General features: G+C 35.6%; 1 pseudogene; it reads right to left on the bottom strand.

The window, feature by feature from the left end:
* Positions 1–10,058: 10,058 nt before the first annotated feature.
* Positions 10,059–23,344, bottom strand: part of LOC107139739 — a 115,577-nt pseudogene continuing 102,291 nt past the window's right edge.

Here is a 23,344-nt window from a genome sequence, read left to right as displayed (position 1 = left end):
GAGTGCCTGAACAAAGAATGGCAGGGGGTTATTAAATATTTTTAGTAAAATGTTGCCTTTGTCTTGCGCAGACATAAAGAATATGCTCTTCAATTCAGTAAAGATCTTCTTTTTTAATACTTACTTTTTAGTTGTAGTTGGGCACAATACCTTTATTTTATTTATATATTTTTTATGTGGTGCTGAGGTTCAAACCCAGAGCCTCAAGCATACTAGGCAAGTACTCTACCACTGAGCCACAACCCCAGTCCTAATTTAGTAAAGGTTTTTTTAAAGGTAGAGATGCTTTGTTACTATAGCTAAAACAGTGCTTTATCATAAAATTTCTGAAATTCTTGTAATTTTTTTCATAATTATCAGAAGTTGTTCAACTACTTATTTTTTGTTCAGTGATTTTTTTCCCTTTTCTTCCCAACCTCTTGCAAAAATTTTAAAAAGGTGGATTTCTGCCAATAAATTGAGCATACACATAACATTTTAATAAGCCTTTTGAGCTGTGTAACAATATTTGGATACTGGATAATTGTGTTTTATTTTATAATTGATTGGTGATGTATATTAATGTTAGTCTGACAATATATTTTTACTGTCTGGTAATGTGTTGTTATAGTTCTATGGAAAAAAATAATTTAAGCAGTGTTCATCAACTTATAAAAAGTTTTAGTGCATGAGCTCACTAATCTACATAAGTAATGAATATATTTATCATCACTGAAATGGTTTTGCTTAAAGCTAACTAATTTTGTGGAAAACAAAATGAATTGTACTTCATTCAACGCCATTTGATCTGAGTGTGTCCTTATTTCTTTATAAATGAAGAAGTAAATGAATTCAGTATTTTAGTAAGCTTGCAGATCATCATTTCTGCATCATGAGCCCTGTTAATACTAAATGCATTTCATTACAAACTTTTCTTTTTAAGTGTCTTGATAACTTTGAACCAAATTATTATTGTGTACTGAGGAGGAAAAGTCTAAGGTAGAAGCAGGTCTTGATTTTAAAAGCTCAGTTCTACTAAATATTGGTGGTTTTTTGCAGCTTAACTTCCATGCTTTGATTTTTCTCACCTGCAAAAAACAATTACATATTTATAGATTTTGAAATTAACTCAAACCTAAATGTTTGGCACATGAGGGCTTAATAAGTGTTAAGTTTCTTTCAATGATCTGAAATACTTCCTTGACATAGTTCAATCTAAAGGTACAGAAGTCCTTATCTTTTTTTTTTTTGAGTATCAGTAATAAATGCAAATACTCAAAATTTGAGTTAAAAAGTAACATTTCACCTTATGTTTTAAAGAACTAACAACTTCCATCTCTTTATGTCAGTCTAGCACTTAATATATTCCATTCTTAAAATTTAGACAGGGAAAATGTTCTTTAAATCTTTGATCATTCGTGATTGAGGTGAATTATTTAATCAGAGCTCTTTTTATGCTGCCTTTAAAAATATACAGCCTATTCTTGATGAGAAAATGATTTTGTATAATTGATTACTAAATGACATGCCATTACCACACAGCTCCACAGAACAGAATAGCATTTGTATTTGTTGGGAGACAAGAATTGTCATCATGATTAATAAAAATCTTTTTAAGTTTGAAAAGTTGAATTAACTTTTCAAGGTAGGTACATAATTTTTTTGGAAAAGAAGATACTTAGGAATGTGTGTAGACTAAGGGGGAAAAATTTAGTAAGGAAAGATAATAAAAAACTGGGGAAAAGAAAACGAATAGATGGTGGGAAGTAAGAAGAGATCAAGAGTTCACCGCACGTGTGCACAAAGACACAATTACCACTGTGTATTTGTGTTTCATGGTTGAGCAGGAATTCAGCTTTACTCACGTAGCTGAATAAAGAAGAGTACTGAAGAGTAGAAGAGCAGAGGTCTTCTCAGTTCTGCGCAATAGATGACATCATTTCCTGCAGAGACAATTTTTAATTATCTGGATACCTAACAAATAACCAAATTACTGGTTCATTCATGTAGGTTCATTCATAAAGTCTTTTATTAAGACTTTTCTTCTATCCCTGTTGTTCCTTCTATAAGATAAATAAGATTTTGCATATAATGAAAGGTTTAAGGTTGTCAATAAAAATTCAAGTGCCATATTTATTGGAACATTATAGCTATATACATTCTGGGCCTATGAAATGTAGGAAGCTGAATGCTGAGACCCAGGCCTTTCAAATTGATATACGAAACTAAAGTGCTATCACTTCATGTGCAGATGATACTTTTTTTTTATTTGTTTGTTTGTTTGTTTTTGGTGATTTTTCTCTAAGTGAAATACATCAGAATTCAATTTTTTAAAAACTTTACCATATCCAACATAGGCTTTATAATTTTCCAAATTTAGAATTAACAGGGGTAAAGTCTCAAGTCCATTTTGCTCAAGGATATTACCAAATACTTCGAAAAATAAATTGTTAGGTAAGTTACATGAGAGATTTATTGTGAAATATACTTTCTAGATAAATGTTCTCTCACATATTTGTTTTTGTGTTTCTCTAGGGTTTCAACACAGAAACCATGAAGCTTAAATAAACAAACGAGGTTCAGAACCACAAACTGACAAGAAGTCAATTGAAAACAGAGCTACAATTCACGGTATATAAAAATCATCACATTTTATTAACAGAACACTCACCATCCGCCTTCATTCTTTTTCTGTATACTTTTTCTTTCTACTTACTTAAACTCTCTGGCCCACATGGGATTCATTAACAGAACTCAAGAGGACATGGGGTGCAAGTGGTTTTCTAACTAAAGGCTGAGAGAGAGAAGCATGCCCTGATTTCCCAAGGATCCCATTCCTGCCAAAAGTTCTGAAAGCCATATGAAGCAGGAGTGTCAACCATTACTTTGGGATGTAAAGTGGGCAGCTTCAGGAACAAACCAGTGTTTGGACATGGAATTTACTCTCAAAGTACTCCGAGACTTGTTTTAGAAGTTATCTGCTTTTAAATGGGCTATAATCACTGTGATAATTATATATTAAGTAAACGAACAGAGACCTCATTTGGAATTGCTAGCTTACAGCACATCTGGAGAAAGCGGTGCTTTCTGCTCTGCATTTTGAATCATTAAGCTGACAACATGACTGACTGGCTATGCGTGATCAGGACATGCAAATACAGTCACGAGAAAAGTCTACTGAAGACGACCCAGATATTTCTCTTATTAATGCAGAAATTGAAGCACATTATTTTTGCTCCAAATATTCAACATACCACCCTAAATAAGAGTCATAATGTGAGAGGTGTTGGAGGAATTCTACTCTGTGTTCTATCTCACAACTCAAAATATGATTATTATATTTCTGTGCCCTTAGATATAGGAAAAAACATTAAACTGTACTGCAGCATAATTTTATTAAGTAAACATAATAAGGTGGTTTGTTTATGTAGAAAGCTGTTTACCCACTAAAGTTAAAAGACTTAAATAATTTTACTGTTCTTATCTATGTCTTTGAGGCAAAAGTTAAAACATTAAAATTGTTTGAAAATAATTCAGCAGAATATCCTGTCTGTTGTGAATAACTTCTCCAAGTCAAGAAGATTTCCTATATAAATATTACATTAAAACCACAGTCAAATAAAAATTTCATTGCCCCATCTTCGACATCTAGCTGAAATGACAGACCAGTAAAGGACAAATGCTTTATCTAAATTTAGTCCACAGCAAATATCATTGCCCTCAGGGGAAAAAAAAAAAAACTGTCACTATATTTGAATTATTTCAAAACAGAATTTCAAAGGCTTATTGACCTTTATAAGCAAAGTATACATATACTCAGAAAACTGAATATATAGGGATCCCATAAGGAGAAGTTTATATGTTTATTACATTTATTAATCACAGCTTGGGAAAATATAACTACCATTTTCCAAAGCAAGTAGAGGTCAGAGCTGTAAATCAAGTTAATTTATACATCTTTGAATAAATAGAGGCTTAAGGCGATAGAAAACCTAGCATGTCCCCTTGTTTCTGTTTCCAACCCTTTCCTCACTCATGTCAAACTGAGCAATCACTTATGCTCTGCAATTTTCCCATCTGCAAAATGAGGGGAAAGACTCTGCTGTCCCAGGGGGATAGCATGCTGCTTCCTCTCCCATTCCTAAAACCAGGACTGAAATCAATGCTGTTCCCTCCTTGCTGTGATTTGTGATCCAAGAGGTTTTTGCAAGGGCAATACACCCTAAAATGTCTCTCCATTATCGTGGGTATCATTCCTAGGGGCTCCAAGCAAAAAAGTTGTCTGGAAGTTTCTCTCATAGCATCGCCTTTACTGCTGTTATTTTATTGAGAAACAATCCAGGGGAAAAAAAATGCCACAGCAGAAGTTCATAATCTCAACCAGAACATGGTAAAGTTTCCCAACACCCAGGGAGTACACAGTGGAAGGAAAAGGAGATGGATTCTGGAAACATATTGTTTTAATTTAACAATTTTGCCCCTGGTTCTTCCTGCTTGAAATTTAAGCCTAGAACTCCAGAATCCTGTATTCCATTAGACTAAACTGTGCAAATGAAATAAACATTTATGAAGTCTCCCCTGTGTGCCACACCACTCGCCATGCCAGGCCCTGAGGATTTAAAAAAGAAAAGAAAAACTTACAACACAAAGGTGAGTAAGATACTGTGTTTATCCATGAAGAGCTCAATATGATAAAACAGTGTGACCTTGTAACATTTAAGAAAGACAATTCTGGAACAGAATGGTAATGCCAAGAGTAATGCCAGGAAGGGAACATAATGGGCAAAACATATACAGTCTTTCAGTTATGATTCCTAAAGGGAATTAATTTCTGGAACCCTGAGTACAGCATGGTGATAGTTAATAATAATCAACTAAGAATATATATAGTTTTACAGTGCTGGGAATTCAAACCAGAGGTGCTCCACAAATGAGCTGTACCCCAAGTCCCTTTTATTTTTTAAGACAGGGTTTTGTTAAATTGCCCAGACCAGCCTTAAACACAGGGTCCTCCTTTCTCAGCCTCCAGAGTAGTTTAGATAATAGGCATGAGCCATCACACCCAGCAATAATAAGGTATTGATTATATGCTTGAAATATGTTAAAAGAAATCTCAAGTATTCTCGCACTAAACACACACACACACACACACACACACACACACACACACAGCGAATATGAGGTGATGGATATATTAATTTGCTTGAGTGTGATAATCATTTCACAATGTAAAGATGCCTCAAAATATCACATTGTATACCTTAAATGTCTACCCTTTTTCAGCTATGACTTGATAAAACTTGAATATGAAGATATGAAGATGCATTCCCCACCTCAACTAAGATTTGGAAGACTGTTTGTTTAGGAAATTTTGGGAGCATTCTTTTCTTCCTATTTCTTCCCTTAGAAGTGCTATAGTTTCAAAGTGTGTAATTGTGCTACAAGATATGAAAATGTAGCTGGGTGTGGTGGTGCATGCTTATAATCCCAGCAGCTCAGGAAGCTGAGGCAGGAGGATTGAGAGTTAAAAGCCAGTCACAGCAACAGTGAGGCACCAAGGAACTCAGTGAGACCCTGTCTGTAAATAAAATACAAAATAGGGGGCTGGGGTTGAGTGAGGTAGAGTGCTTGCCTGGCATGCATGAGGCACTGGGTTCAATCCTCAGCACCACATAAAATCAAATAAAGATTATTGTGTCCACCTAAAACTAAAAAATAAATATTAAAAAAATACAAAATAGGGCTGGGGATGTGGTTCAGTGGTTGAGTGCCCCTGAGTTCAATTCCTGGTATCAAAAAAATAAAAGAGAGATAAAAATGTGGGGGGTCTATTGATAGTTAATATTCAATAGATAGCACAGTATAGGAATAAGCAAAATGCACAGTATACACCTGCCACACCCCCTTTACCTAAGCACAAAGCCAGATTCCCAATCTATTGCATTACACTTAACAGCTGGGGAAGGAGAACTCTTGCTATTTCTCTTGATATCTGGGTCTATGCTGCAGGGACTCATCACACCTGCCAGGTAGAAGCAAAGACTTAATTGTCCAATGCCCAAACCCATTTTCTTTGCTTCTATCACTCACCTTGCTAAGGCCAACACACTTTTAAGATATTATTGGCTATAGTGTGCAATACATGGGTTGGCAGAACCTAGAAGTCTAATCTGGGTTACATAAAATCCGTGTGTAATTTTGACTTATATATGCCAGACTTCATTTTAACAGTTTTTTTTTCATGCAGAAACAAATACCTAAGACTTGCTTTTGGAAAGAAACTAAAAGAATAGAATGAGGGGACTGCTTTTTCTAAAAAATTTCGCTTGTGAGAAATTAAGAGGAAGAAAAAGAACTAGAAAAGATGGCAGTCCCCAGCAACACCAAAACTGCTAGGAAGAAGGATTTCTTGAACAATTCAAGAAATGATAAATTTGCTTTATCATCAGTACCTTTGGGTTATCAAAAAGATATAAGGCTGATAATATACCTTGCAAAATGTCTTTTATATACAGATCCTTATCTGCCCAGAGACTGACTTAGGATGAGGCAGAAGTAAAGATAAAAATAATAAATAAGGCAGTCTTCTGGGATTTGCAGTTTCTCCTCATTCCTGCTTGATCAGAAACTTCACAGGGTCCCCTTTCCCAATGTTATTTCAGTGTAAGTATTTCCATGTTGAGTTCCAGCTGGAAGCAGGCACTGTGGAGCCATGTGAAAACTCAAGAGCACACAAGATCAGCCTGTGGTTTCTAACCTTCAGACAGCTTGGGTCAGGGCTGAATTTGCTCAGAATTATTTACAAGTCCCTAAAGATCGAAAATGTCACTCTCCACCAGGGCTTCCTTAGCATCAAACTACTTTTCACATTTACCCATAGTTTCATTCTGTCTTCTTTCTGCCCTGTACATTATCCAGAACAAAATTAGTTTAGGGACTTAGACATATTTTAGGTACAAATTAAGAAAAATAAAGATTAGATAAACTATTCTATGGAAATATCTGATGTTGGAGCCCCTTAGTACCTTGGATAATTTCAGGGAGGGAGAGAGTTAAATAGAAAGTCTAAGAACACTTTAAAATCAATTTTACAGAGAGTAAAATTGGGTTGAGGATTTACTGAAATTTTCAGAAAGTCATATTTTATTTAGGATGATTCATCACTACGAGATATATTTGTATCCCTCAACGTCTCAATAGGCTGGCTTCCAAAAGTTTGTTTTAAGTTGTTTTTCTGGATCTGAAAAGTTATTTCCCTTATAAACAATATTCTAAATTAGTAGTTCTTAAACTTTTTGTGTCACGAATCCCTTTGAGAATCTACTAAAGCCTGTGGTCACTCTCCCTAGAAAAATTCTCACATGTACATATGCTCCACTTTTTTATACAACCATTGAAACCCTTTCTGGTTAAAAAACTTCTGTTCCCAGATGTTGAAATCCACAGCCATAGCATGAATCGTGTGGATCTTCTCACTCTAGTGTGGAAATGAAGCCACAATTGAGAACAGTATATTAAATACACTTGGAATTACATGTTGAGACACAGCACCATATCACCTCCACATTAATGTCCCTGGCAGCAGCCACAGTTAAGCTAGTGTGACAGTGTGAAGTATTCCTACCTCATTAGGGTGCAAGCCATAATCTTTGGTTTCATGAGGTCGGGGAAGAGGGGTATATATTTTGTAAGTGGTACAGATCTTTATCTCATTTCTCTTGGTTGCTCTTTGAAAAGTGATCTCTGAATCCATAAAAAGTGCTAGAGCTAAAGACATTTGTTCAGCATTTGATTAGTTATAAATCAGGGATGCCCATTGTATGGATCAAGCCATATACAATGTAGTGCGTCAACTACAGAAATTTTTTCCTTAGCTTTTTCCTTTCTTGGGAACCTGTGGGCCAGAAAAGATTTCTACTGGAAGAGCAAATGATCTTCCAAGGTTTTCTGAAACTTTACAAAACATCTTCACAGGTGACACAATCATTCCCCTTCCCCACTTTAGTATTTATTGTAATATTTAAAAATAAAATGAACAATCTACCATCTTCTTTTTTCTTATTCCAGAAAAGCTTTTATTTCTATGGCTATTGTGTGGTTTTTATTTTTAATTTATTGTTTTATTATTATTTATTCTAATTTGTTATATATGACAGCAGAATGAATTATGATTCATATTACACATATAGAGCACAATTTTTCATATTGTGCTGGTTGTACACAAAGTGGAGTCACACCATTCGTGTCTTCATACATATATTTAGGGTAATAATGTCCATCTCATTCTACTGTCTTTCCTATCCCCATGCCCCTCCCTTCCCTTTTGCCCTATCTAGAGTTCATCTAATCCTCCCATGCTCCCCCCACAACCCCATAATGAATCAGCACCCTTATATCATTTATATTCGGCATTTGTTTTTTTGGGATTGGCTAACTTAGCATTATATTCTCTAACTCCATCCATTTACCTGCAAATGCCATGATTTTATTATCTTTTAACACTGAATAGTATTCCATTGTGTATATATACTACATTTTCTTTATCCATTCATCAACTGAAGGGCATCTAGGTTGGTTTCACAGTTTAGCTATTGTGAATTGTGCTGCTATAAATATTGATGTGGCTGTGTCACTCTAGTACACTGTTTTTAAGTCCTTTGGATATAGACTGAGGAGAGATATCTGGGTCAAATGGTGGTTCCATTCCAAGTTTTCCAAGGAATCTCTGTACTGTTTTCCATATTGGGTTGCACCAATTTGCAGTCCCACCAGCAATGTATGAGTGTGCCTTTTCCCCCACATCCTCACCGACACTTTTTGTTGTTTGTATTCTTAATAGCTGCCATCTGACTGGAATGAGAAGAAATCTTAGAATAGTTTTGATTTGCATTTCTTTAATTGTTAAAGATGTTGAACTACCATCTTTCTAGAGTACTTTAAAAGAAGACTAATATATCATCATTACTTTATGGTGATCTTAGCCTATAGTACCTGAAGCAAAGGTAAGAAACTTTTCTTAGCACCATGCCTATCAACCTTGTGTCTGTGGTCTTTGCAGGCTATCAATGGCAAGATCTGACTCTCAGCACTCTGAATCTGTTTCTCTTCTAAAGGGACCAATTTTAAGGTTCCAGTAGGCCGCTAATGGCAGCTGTCAAGGCCTAGCACCCAAGGACAGCACAATGCCATCCTCACTAACCTCTTAGGATCCCTTTTGCTGTATCTTTTGAAGAGATCAGAGAGTGATTTTTTCAGCTCTCCAAAGAGGTCCCCCAGTATTTTGCAATGTAGACTCACAAACACACATTCTCCTAATGGAGTCCAGATTCAGAAAACTTGGTAACAACTTCAAATTCATCTCTCTCATAACTCCACATAGAATACAGAGTCAGAAAAATTAGCAAAGTGGTTCCAAAGAATAGTACCATGATAGATTAGAGTACAACTCATGCCCCTGAGTTTAGGACATGAGACGGTGCAATGCTGTGCATGAGGAGAAGTTTTCTGCATGCCATGAGTTTTGCCACTCTCCTGTGTTCCTATCATCTGCCACGAGGAGAACATGTTCCAGGGATTGCTTGCTTTAATAGAAGGTGAATAAATGTGGAGCACAGCCAAGCCTAGCTGACCTGCACCTGGTAAAATGTCCACCAATATATCCACAGGCCTGTAAGCAAGAGAAAATGCTTACTAATAGAAGCCACTGAATTTGGAGTTGTACAATAATGTTCTGACAATTGCTGACAGATTCACATATTAATTCACTTAATGCCCAAAACAGCTTATGAAGTAGGCTATGTTACTAATTTCACTTTTCAGAGCAATGCTTCCCAAAATGTGTACAATGGGTTCAGGCCAGCTTTATGGGTGTGAGAAATCTGTAGACACACAAGCCACTGCACCAGAAAGACCCTGAACTCAGTTTTATTCTCTAGTATTGCCTCCTCCTCCTCCTCCTCCTCCTCCTCCTCCTGCTCCACCTCCTCCTCCTCCTCCTCCTTCTCCTCCTCCTTTCCCTCTTCTTCTTTTAATAAATGAATAACTTTCTTTTATTAGTAGCAAAAGAGTCAACAATCCTTTCAGAAAGAGACTATTTCATTTCCTCCCAACTTGGATTCACCATAAACACAATCCACAAATATATTGGAACCTCACCAATAGTATAATTCATCTGTCTTGTAGGAACAATCATCTCCATCTGGAAGACATAGTCCTTAAAAACACATTTTTCTATTAATTTCTTTAGAACTTCCTTTTGGTATAATCTGAAACTTCCTGTTAAATCAGGTGCCCCTGGTCTCAACAAAACCTGAGTTATAAAATTGGCCCCACAACTGATTATTTTTCCTTTCAAATCCCAGCCATATACACGACCATTTCCTTTGTAGCGAGTTCCAGAGACAATATCAAAATTACCCTCTTTTTGCTTCATGGTGTGAGGAGAGATCAGCATCCATAATAACTATATAGTTTCCTGTGGCATGTTCCATTCCATGAATATATGCAGTTCCTAGTCCCAGTTTATTCTCCCGTGGTCTTAGAAGAATTTTGTCTGGTCCATAGATCTTTTCCAATCATTCAGCGACAGCCTTTGTTCCATCTGGGCTTCCATTATCTGTGATTATAATTTCATAGTTGATTCCAGTCTCTGAGAAGCTCTTCACCAGCAGCCACACGATGAGTGGCAGGTTCTCATGCTCATTGTACTTACACGTGGGTAAGAGCACAGAGTACTTGTCCTGTAGTCGGAGTGCCCCTCCGGCTCCTACTGAGAGCTGGCAGGACTCTGACACCTCTAGTATTGCCTCTTGAAATGCTTAACAACTATATCTTTAAACCTGTAAAGGTGAACTTCAAGGGGACATGGAGTATGCACATGAGCAGAAAAGACAAAGATGAGGTAGGCATCCACCCCATTCTTACCACTTCACTCACACATGGTGTTCATGAATACTATGAATACATGAATACAGAATTCTGGTAGATGCACAATGCACAGAAGGTGAGCAAAATACAGAACCAGGGCAGCAGTTCCCCACTTGTCCACCGGGGATACATTCCAAGTACACTCCAGTGGAAGCCTGGGACCAGGGATAATACTGAACCCTGTATATATTATGTTTTCTTTTTTTACATATATACCTATGATGAAGCTTTATTTATCAGTTAGACTAAGAGATTACTATAGCAATAATTAATAATAAAGAACAATTAGCACTATGCAGTAATTAAATTATGTACATGCTGTCTTTCTAAAACTATTTTATTGTACTTATCCTTCCCTTTGTGGTTATGTGAGACAATACAATGCCCTTGTAATGAGATGAAGGCAATGAGGACATAGCACTGGGGCATAGCATTAGACTGCTATTGATCTTCTGATGACAAATCAGATGATGCTCCTCTACTTTGAGTGATGCTGGATCATGCAGTCATGATGATGCGGGATGGTAGTGTATACAGCATGGATACGTTGAACAAACGGATGATTACACCTCAGATAGGATGGATGGGACAGTATGAAATATCATTCTACTCAGAATTGTGTATAATTTAAAACTCGAGTTTTTATTTTTATTTATGGAATTTTCTATTTAACATTTTTACATCACAACTGACTGCAGGCAACAAACTGTGGAAAGTGAGACCACTTGTACAAAGAGGGACTATTGCATGAGATAATCATGGTATGTCTATAACTGAGCAAGTAAAGGCACTGGCAGCCTGAAAGACCTTGCTTTATATTAAAACTAGAATTTGTTTTGAACACAAGAAGAATGTCCTAAGAAACATAAGGAGTTAAGGAACCCTCTTGCATTGTGATTCATCTTATTTTCCTGAGTCAGCCAACTATTTATGCTGAAAATGTTGGCATAGAAAAAAAGGGGGTAGACCAGAAAACCCTCACTTCCTTGCTCTTTCACCTCTTCTGAACTCAAGGTATAAAGCATTGATAGAATGAGCATGTATCCAAAGGGAAATAAAAAGTCAAGTAAGTTTTGTGAGCATTTCCAGAGTTTGGAAAGAATGACACACATATGCAGAAGCTACAAACTATGAATTGTACACTTTGGGGTATTGCATATATAAGTTAAATGCCCTAATATTTGTATTTTAAACTGACTCTGCACAAGGTAAAGATGAATGGTGAACTACAAGCTAATAATTTACCATTTTATTATTTTTTCTACTTCGAACAACATTAAGAAGCAAATAAACCTTCATGATTAATCAAAAGAGAGACCACAGAAGAAAGGAAGAAGAAATCTATACTTTATACCTTTCTTAAGCACTTTTTTCTGTCTTCTGAACAAAGTAAGGCCCACGTTTTTACTTTGCCTTGGGTTTGCATGCTATGTTGCCAGTTCTTCATAGGGTAATATTTCAACAGGATATAAAAAGAAGTGTTGTGTAGGGAAAATTTTTAAAGACTCTACAATTGCACTATCCAATACAAATCCACTAGTTACATATGACTATGCAAATTAAATAAAATTAAAAATTAAGTTCCTCAGTTATCGTCCAAGTGTTTAATAACCTCATATGACCAAAGGCTATTCTATTGGACACCACAAGTATAATTTCTACCATTACAGAACATTCCGTTGCATGCTGTTCTATAGTTTAACCTAGAAAATGTAGGGATGTTAATTGGATTTCTTTAATCCAGGATTTTTGTGAAATTTAGATATGCTAATGTGAATCTCTGGAGGGGTTTATAGCTTGAAACATCTCCAAAGTTATTTAATCAAAACATGCTTTTCTGCAAAGCACTGAACCAGAAGTCTAGCTTAAGACTTTGTACACACTGAACCAGAAGTTCAGTGCTTTCGTTAAAAAAAAAAAAAAGACAAATCTTTGTTGAGGCTTTGAGATAGAAAAAAATGATACACATGTTACTAATGGATTAGAAAATGGTTTGAAACAGTAAGCATCTAATTTTATAGAATTGATGCTCTCTGAAACTAGCTCAGAAAATCCTCTTCTAGAGAGCAATTGAGATTATGTTGCCTATTAACTTCTTTGAGTTAATTTTTCATACTTAAAAGTATTAGTGCCAGGAGCTACTGATTCAATACCAGCATGGATGAATTTCAAAAGCATTATGCTAGGTGATAGAAACCAGACAAAAAAATGCTACATAATGCATGCTGTCATTTATATAAATTAAGACAAGACAAAACTAGGCCATCAGACATCAGACCAGGGTTGGGGGAAGGGGGAAGGGACTGAATATAAAAGAGCATGAGGGAACTTTTGAAGTGATAGGACTATTTCATATCTGATATTTGTACTGACTACATGACTTTATATATTGATTAAAATGTATCAAAGTGTACCCCCAAAAGTGGTTACACTAATATAAATTACATATCAGTGAACCTGATCAATACATAAATAAGTTTCTGGAGTAATTGCTGCCTCCTTCTGCTGAATGCCACCTTGGAAGTGCAGGAGTTGGTGGGTCTTTCAATAATTATTTTTAAATTTCTGAGGACAACAAAATATAATTAGGTGCCAGTGTGAAGAAAGGGATTGGGGTGGGAAAAATAGTGTTTGCAAATGTCAGAAAGCATAATAGAGGTGAAATCGGGGAGAAAGAGGATTTTGTTTTGTGAGTGCTGTCTTTTCTCCCTACAGTGCACTGACTTGTGCCACCCTGAGCTTTCCCTTTTTAAACATGTGGACAAATCAGAACATACTGGGAGAGTTCTGGATAAAAACCACATGGTACTAGACTCTGCCTGGGATGGAGAATGGGTAACAACAGGTACAGATGGATTGTCCAAGCTTTGCACATGTTCTTCTCTCTCCACCTGCTAAACTTCAAGCTAGAGGAGTTTGTAAAAGAGCAGCCAGGATAAAGAGACAGCTGAGCTTGAGACTCTGCATTCTCCACCCCAATACCCTCATCCCTGCACACACCAATAGGAAGAACTCTTCAGCATTTCTGTTAGAAATATGCATTTCTTTTAGAAATATGAAAGTATACACAATGCTTTGTGGAAAGTTATAGTAGTTTCTTGTGAAATTAAACATACCTAACCTATAATCCAGCAGTCTACTTCTAGGTATTCATCTAAGAAAAATGAAAGCATAGTCCACAAAACTGTTTGTACACGAATTTTCATAGCAGTTTTGTTCATAATTGCCTAAAACTAGGAATACTCTGAGAACGGATAAACAAAATGTGGTACATTTGTATAATGAAGTGCTGATCTGCAATCAAAAGAAATGAACAATTGCTAAATGCAATGATTTGGATTACTCTCAAAGTAAAATGACATTATACTGCAAAAAAGTACCTTTAGGGAAAAATGTACTTACTGATAGCTATTATATAATATTCTAGGGAAGATAAAATAAAATTAATTTAAAAAAGGGGTTGTCTCTGCAGTGGTGGTGAGGAATTGACAGGCAGTGAACACAAGAGAAGCTTCTGGGTTAGACAGAAATATTCCCAGCCCCCATTAGTAACGGTTCTACATTCAGGTCAACCTTTTTTAGCTCCCATATATGAGACAGAATATTAACGTGTCTGGTTTATTTCACTAATAAATGCACATAATGCCTTTCCCTATATCTTACCTTCTATAAAAATCAACTCAAAATTGAACAAAGACCTGAAACTAAGGCCTGAAACTGTGAAAATACTTGAAGAAAACATATGGGAAATATTTTAACATCTCAGTATACGTAATATTTTTTATAAGACCTCAAGCAACAAATGTAAAAATAGAGAAATGGAATTATTTCAAGTATTAACTTTTTTTGAAAATTATCTTTAACCATGAACTACCTTTAAAGCCTTCCTTTAGCACTCTCTTTAAAGACTCTTTCTATGCATGGTTGTTTTGTTGTAATAAGATTATTTGAACCCCAGCCTTCTCTACTACCTTGTATTTTGATAGAGATAAATACTCTTTGCATAGAATATGGTACTTTTCTTATGGGTATAACTGTCCTAGTCCATTGTGTGTTGCTATAAGAAAATACTGGAGGTTGGGTACTTTATAAAGAAAAATGTTTATATGGCTCATAATTCTGGTGGCTGGAAGATCCAAACAGTATAGCACTATCATTCTGGCTAGTCTCTGCTCTCTGAAGCAAAGAAATAGAAAAAGGACTGACCACATACAGAAAAGGCCAAGCTCATTCTTTTTTTAACAACCTTCTCTTGAGAGAACTAGCAAGGTCACATGAAAGCTACATTAATCCTTTCTGAGAGCAGCACTTACACTGACCTAGTTACCTCCCACTTGGCCTCACCAACTTAGAGGTTCTACCACCTCTCCACATTGCCACTCTAGGGACCAAGATTCCAGCACACGAAAATATGGGGTACACACTCAAACTCTATCCAGTCCGTAGCAGTTGCTGTGGTAGACATGAACATATTTTGCTTCTGAGTGCAACATCCAGAAGTTCTGGTTCTGAAGAAGTGATATGGTGGGATTATGTATAAGAAGTCAGGATTACAGATTGGAGAGTACTGAAAGTCTGTCTTGATCTAAAAATAAGACTCTCAGCCAAAAAGTGAGCCCTGATTTGTGTTAATTGTTTCATGATAGCTGGAGGGAATGCGGGTGAACACGTTACCTATAGTATCTCAAGAGAAAGGACATGCTAACAGTTGACTTGCTGGCTTTCTTCCTATTGTCACTCATTAATCAATAACAATGAGGCTTTCAAAGTCCTTTTCCCTGGAATATTAGCAAAATTCTTGTTCAGATATTGATTCGCCTCTTTTTTTTTTTTTAATCACTGAATTTATGTTATCTCTGGGATCAGAAAACTGGGATTTTAATATTTACTGCATCAATAACTACAGATAAACTATCCCTTCTTTGACTCTTTTAACAATCATGATAACTGAGTTCTGTCACCTCTATTGGGATCAATTCTCCAAACTTTGAGTTTAAGATTGTAATATTCATAATTACTGTTTTTTCTTAACATTCGCTTTAATATTTGTGGTTTTGAGGTTTTGAGATTTTTTTTTACAGTATTCAGAAAATTGCAATTTAACTAGGGACACTTGACAATAACTAAATTCGGTAAACTAAATTTGGAACCCTGAGCACGTTTTGCTGATAACATCTGGTTCACTTAATTTCTCCTGCATATGTTCTTTTTATTTAATAGTTCAGGAGTTCCTGTGCTCCCTAGAGAAGTCAGACTAAATATAATGACTTTTATTAATATAGTCCCACAAAGTCTAAAATTGTATTTTTGACCCATAATGGCTATAAATGAAAGCCTAAAATGTATTGTAGTTTCCTAAAATGTATGTATCTTTTAGTCCAAAGGAGGGTAACTGTACTTGTGATATGAGAATTGCTTAGGGAAGTTCTTAGCAGGGTCACTGGAATTACTTCTTAGATAAAACATTTAATCTATTTTCTTCCAGTTCAGCCAAATAACTAATAAGCTTCCTTATGTGAAGTATAATGTCAGAAAACATAGACAATGCCAATATTTCAATTGCAAATAAAACTGAATTTAGTCAATTTATTAAATATCTTTGGAATAGCAATTGTTCTGTGAATGATGCCCTGAAATGATGAATTAGAAGTTTTCATGCTACCTCAGCCTTATAAGGAAACCTCATGAAATGATTAATAAGGAAATTCCTCATGTACATTTCTACAGTTCATATGGGAAGAACACACTATTCATATGCAGGACCTGTGTTCAAATTCTGTTGTTAAGCTTTCTGATGTTAGGCAGTTTGCTGGAATTTTCTAAGCTCTTTATTTCTTCATCTAGTAAAATATTAACAACCTCTCTTAAGGAGTTTTGTTGTTCTTTATATGTTTTGTTGTTTGAGATCGGAAATATCAGAGATATTACATATAAAACTATAAAACAAAGTCAGAAAAAAAGTTATAATTATTATAGAAATTTAATTTTCATATGATCCCATGGTATTTGAGACCTTTATGGTTTTTCCATGTTGTAAGGTTTAAAGCAGAGGCAATCATCTTTTTAATATCTGTGCTTCCCTTGAAGGAAAACAAGATCAATAAAACACAGATTGAGAATAATAAGTAAATCTATGTCATAACTAAATTATCATGGGAAAGATCTCAGGTTAGATCCAAGTTCTTAGTAAAAAAAAAAAACAAAGTTAACCCTCTCAGAGCACTCAAGAATTCACAAAGTCCTTCCTAATCTCTACGACAGTGCTTAAACAAGCACTTGTGAGGGTTAACCCTTTTAAAAACGGCATCTGTTTGTGGGCATGAGGTGGGCAGAATAGAGAGCACATGAAATATAGGCATTCTCTCACCCACCCTTCCAACCCTTTTTCCTGGGACAAGAAACACCTCCCTGGTTGCAGTTCTGAAAGTGGGTTGCTGTCCCTAATAGAGAGAGGACCGTGTTTGGGGAATGAGCAATTACCCAATTCAGATAGTTTTTAGCCATCTGGTTGTGCTGGGCTTCAACATGATAGGTTCATAGGAAGCACCAAAACAGAAAGGTCCAACTTCTTTTAGAATCCTAAGACAATTAAGGATTCAAACTGCAACCGTCCCACCAGCTGGTTTGGGCACGTTGTTTCATTCATGCGTTCAGTTTGGACCATTCCTGGATCTTGATGGATGTGGAAAGGGGTAACTAGAGCCTTGGGAATTTTAGACTTCACACTTTTTTGCTTTCTTGTAGTTATTTCAGATTTTCAAAGACATTATTACATGTTCACCAGGCACAAGCACTTTAGACCTGTGTTATATTATTATCATCTAGTAAAATAAGTGTTAACTTTGTCCAAAGTGGCAGCCACAAAGACTGCACTTGCTCAAGAAGGCTTCAGCCCCTGTGCACTTCTCCCTTGTTACATTTTTTTCTCTTCCATCCAGTCCCCCAGTCTCTTGGATGGTGCTTCTCACATTCAGGACAAGTCTTCCCCACTCATTTTAATGACCCACGTGCCTATCTTTTCTGAAAAACACACTCACAGATACACCTAGAATATGTTTTGCTAACTTTCTAGGTATACCTTGATATAGTCCAAGAACTCATGTGTGAGACAATGCAAGAAGGTTTGGGGGAGAAATGATTGGGTTGTGAGAGCCTTAACCCAATCAGTGAGTTAATCACCTGATGGGATTGGGTGGTAATTGAAAGTGGATAGGGTGTGGCTGGAGGAGGTGGGGCATTGGGGGCATGGTTTTGGGGTATATGTTTGTATTTTGCAAGTGGAGATCTCTCTCTCTCTCTCTCTCTCTCTCTCTCTCTCTCTCTCCTTCCTGATCATCATGTGAGCCTCTTCCTTCAACACACTCTACCATCATGTTGTTCTGATTTATCTAAGGAATGGAGCCTGCTGTCCATGGACTGAGACCTCTGAAACCATGAGCCCTCAAATGAACTTCTCCTCCTAGAATTGCTCTAGTGGGATATTTTGGGTAACAGTAGGAAAAAAAAACTGAAACAAAGGATTGGAAAGAGATTGGATAATGGGTACCAAAATGTAATCATATAGAAGAAATAAGTTGTAGTGTTCTATAACACAGTAGGGTGACTATTGTTTTTGGTAATCTATTATATGTTTTATGAAGAACCAAAAGAGAGAAGACTCAAAACATGAATAAATGCTAAATATCTAAGGAGATTTTTATTAGATATTGTATTCATATAATATCACACTGTACCTCATATGTATGTTCAACTATATTAACAATTAAATATCTTTCTACAGAAGCTTACATTCTGGGCCAGTTCAGTGATGCATCTATGGGTCTTCATCTACATTAGACAGATATTTAATAGGGCAAAGGGGGTGGTAGATATGGTGTTTACTTTGAATTGTATGTCATTGCAACTCATTATGGGACAATGTCATAGGTCTGGAAGACTAATTCATCACCCAGGGTGATGAGGGAGTATGTGCTAGGCTCCCAACAGAAAACCGAAAAATTACTGTCTACCAAAAAAAGAAATAGGGTACTTGCAGAAATCAACAAAGAAGTCTGTTGGACAGTTTTTTCTAACATGGCAGTTTCAGAACAGTGGCTAGAAAGAGAGAATTATGAGATCTGGAGACCTCCAGAACCTGGATACAATCCTGGACATATAAAAAATAGGTTATGGGAGAAAGGTGGATTCTGGACCTACAGTGACAGTCTTGATTCAGCTGCAAAAGACTCCATTATGGTAAATCAGAACTCTGGAGGTCCAGCTCCAGCCTCAACTTACAGGGAAGACCTCCAGAGAAGAGTCAGGAGAGTCAGGAGCCTAATATGGCAGACATTCAGAATGTTTTTTTTTTTTTTGTTAAGCCCATGCGGTGTCTGGCAGTTAAGTATCAATTTTATTTTGCTTTCAATCAACTGTGACAACATGCCTACCAGCCTTCAAGAAGTCCTTAATTTGTGAACTCTTCATTATTCTTAGGAATAATAAGTACCGTTGCTGCAGGAAACCGGCTAACACCAGTGTTTAAAAAAATACTCTTAGCAACCAATCCCCATATGCCTTCTCCTCCTTCTTTCTCTTAGAAATAAAAATCTTTCTAATAAGTTCTGATTCAGAAGCCATCTGGCAGAGATCCCAAGTTTTTGTTTTTTAATTGCTACTTTTGCTTCGAGGTTAAGTGTTTTGTTAGAATTCACAAATTCTTGCCACATAGAAATATGTTTTATAGAGACAAAAATCATAGTTTTAAAAATAACTAGGTAAAAACATTTTAACTATAAAAATCTTGGTTGGCTTCACCTTCGCCCGAGACCCTTCTAGCTAATCAAGTAACTCATGCTTTGAATATCCGAAAGCTAAGAGGATATACATATTTCTTGAAGCAGATATATGAAGGGAATTTTCCTGAGATGGGACATTCTAAGAAAGCAGGAATTATACAGAAATATATCAAGTAGGGTATCATGATGTTTCATTTTACATTTGGATAGATATGTAGATATGACAGTGTGAACTACTGTATGATGTAGTATTCACTCCCCTTCCACTATGACAGAATATACTTCCAGCTGCTTTGACATGGGCTTAGCTATGAACTTTTGCCAATAGAACGCCAGCAGAAGTAACAGAGCATAAGCTCTGAGACTAAAGCTTAAGAGAGAGAATAAAAGGCATTGTGTGTTTTCATGCATTCATTTCACATTTGGTTTGTTTTTTGTTTTTGTTTTTTTATTTGTCTCATGTAGCTACTGGATGAGACACATATAGAGCAAACTTGGACCCTTGCCATGGACTAAAACAAAGTCCCCAAAATTTTAGCCTCCATCAGCTACAGAAACTCAGGTGAATCTCAACCAACCATGTTCTTAAAAATAAGAGAATACTGTGGGTTTATTTTGTTGTTGTTGCTGTATTGCTTTGTTTGGTTCTTTGTTTTTGTTTACGATTGTTTATTTTATTGTTTTTGCTTTGTCTCATGAAGAGTTTAACAGCATTATTGTGGCAATAACTGACACACATAACATACATATTCATGTAATTGGTAAAATTAAAAATGTATTTTCATGATATAAAGAACTAATGTTCTAAAATTTTCAGTTTGGTGGACTTTACTAATAATTGGCAAATATTGTTAAAAAGTGGTTGCTTATACTTAGATAACAGAAAACTTGCTCAGAATAAATTTCTGGGCTGAAAGTATAACATCAGAAAAAGATAAAATTCCAAGATCTGAAAAAAATACTGCTAGGGAATTAGGAAGATAGAAAATGTTTATAGGTCTCTATAGGAAATGAGTCATCAGTTTGTGCTTAAGATATATTACAAAGTCCATTGTCCAAAAGCAAAAATTCAACCTTAGCCACTTGATTTCCAAAATTTTCTACTCATTTATAAAGTCAAACAATTTGAAGATTAAAAAGGATCCTAGAAACATTTATATCCAATCTTTTATTTTATAAATAATGAAACTGAAATTGAAATAAGAATCAAATCATTCCATACCAGCTAATTTACTAATAGATCCATAAATATATCTCCTAATCACAGTTTGATCTTCTATTATATCATATTATCTCATTATTTATCAATTTATAAGGAAATACTTTGTTAACAATGCTTTTTGTATTTTATTTATGTGGATTTTTTTGCTTTGATGTATTCTGTATATAATTAAGACAAAATAGCTGTAAGATAGGTTTTACATGGGTTTGGATGAAATAAGTTATGTTATAATGATCTGCAAACCATCAGTGGTCCTTAAATTTGGCCACACATGAAGATCAACAAGAGAGTTTTACAATATGCTGATACTTAGTTCAATGTCTAGAGGTTCTAAATTAAATATATTGGTAAATGGGATTATTAAAAGCTTCTGTAAAAGCACTATAAATTAGGAGTCTTGTTCTTTGTCTATTTTAGCCTTTATTCTTATTGAATACAGACCTTTATGCTATTTTTATCAACTGGATATATTAGATGCTATAAAATGCCCTCTATATCACTTTACAATAACCCACGGTTAGGATATATGCTGTGTTCATTTAATATTTTTTAACTAAGTAACTATGTATTAAGGAGAAAAAAATCACTTTTCACTTATATATAGCTGAAGTAAATACAGATCTAGTCAAACCAAAATTACCATTGCATTTTAAATGTCTCTTTTTTGCTACACTGTAGATATTAAACAAAATACAATATATAAGGTATAGAGATACAAATAAAATATAATAATTTGTTTATATAATTTATCTAAAAATAACATTACAAAATATTATACTGAACTATGCTCCATCCAGCTTTATTTTGAGCACAAGTTTGTTTCCTCAAGTACCATCAGTTCTTAAAATAATGAATGAGATTAAAATTCCCTTTGAAGAGAGACAATTTTTTAAAAAGTTCCAAATTTCTTGATGCATTTCTGAATGTCCAATCGTTGGCTCATTTGAAGTTTGAATTAACCTTGAAAAACACTCAGATCCAATTTCAGAATGTGATGGTGGACAAATGAACTCCAGGGCATGAAGAGTGAAGAGCACTCTTAAGTTCTTCCCAGAAGCACAGACAACTGATGAACAGACATGGTAGCACAAAGTTCTAAGTGGAGGAAAATGCAGAGATCTTCTTTTAGACTTTTGGTGAGGTACAGAAGGTCCCAGGCTCCCAGCCACTGCGGTGTTTGGGAAACCTTGTGATTGGGTGACTCCTAAGTTATCTTCTGGTGACTGATCAGAAGATCTCCACTTGCATTGAGTGTCTTCATCTCTCTAGATTTTCTTCTTTTACTAGAGAAGTTCTTTCTTCCTTTAGGATTAAGTTGGTCCTCTCCAACTTTTCCTGTGTGTTCATCAGGCTCTGTATTTTTGATGACTCTTTCTTTAAGACTGGTATCTTCTTAAGATGACTCAATATCAAAATTACTTTGGATCAGAGCTAAATGTCAAAAAATTGATGCTTCGTTGGAATTATTGCAATGAATGTGTGTACAACCTGCATTTGCTTTCCTCAAAAAGCGAGCTTCTAAACTAGTGCACAAGTCTGAACAAATATAAGAGACTCACCAAAAATCCAATGAAAGAAACCCACATCACTGACTCCTTTTGGAGGCTACTATAGACAAGGCTAGGCCTCGTGTCATCTGGAAGTAGCTCTGCTACCACTTCTAGTGAATTCCCCATCATCAACTGAAAGCCAAGGTCTATGATTGTTCACATTACCTCGGTGGCACTGATGTCCCCCACAGAGTTCCACTGGGTAGCTATAGCTACAACAGACTACAACACATTGCTGAGAACCCCATAGTGTTCCACCCAGAACCTACCTGCACACATATGGCAAATTAAACAGGACATCAATGAAGCTGATTCAAGTGAAGAATGAATAATTTTTTTAATGTACTTTTTGCCTTAGTGGCTTTACTTTTCTCTATTTTTAGTTTTATTTTTTCAATTATGAAACACTTTAAAGTCAAATATACACATTGGTATTCACATATCTTAAGTATATTATTTGTCAACTTGTGGCAGGTTACACCCATGAAACCAACACCCTAGTCTAGATCACTACTTGTTTTCATGATAGAAATTTCCCTTGTGATTACATCTTTCATATCCTCAATCCCCAACCCTAGAGGCTGCCACCATCCTAATCACTGTCAGTAATTCTAATTGTTCTTGGACTTTCCATAGATGAAATCACACAGAATGTGATCTTTTGTATCTGACTTCTTTCACTCATGCAGTATTGTTTGAGTTTCATCCATGTTGATGAATGGAATAGTATTTCACTGCTTAATATTCTATTTTGTCATTTTATCAACTTTCTATGATTTGTATATCCATTCTCCCACTGATGGAATTTTAATCTCCAACTGTCTTAAATAGACATAGGAATGAGGATTTTAGCTATGCAAGAAATTGCCAAATATATATATATATATATA

Source organism: Marmota marmota, unplaced genomic scaffold, assembly GCF_001458135.2.
Source record: "Marmota marmota marmota unplaced genomic scaffold, marMar, whole genome shotgun sequence".
Lineage (NCBI taxonomy): Eukaryota > Metazoa > Chordata > Mammalia > Rodentia > Sciuridae > Marmota > Marmota marmota.
Note: the sequence above shows the minus strand (reverse complement) of the source record. Positions and strands in the feature narration are given on the sequence as shown.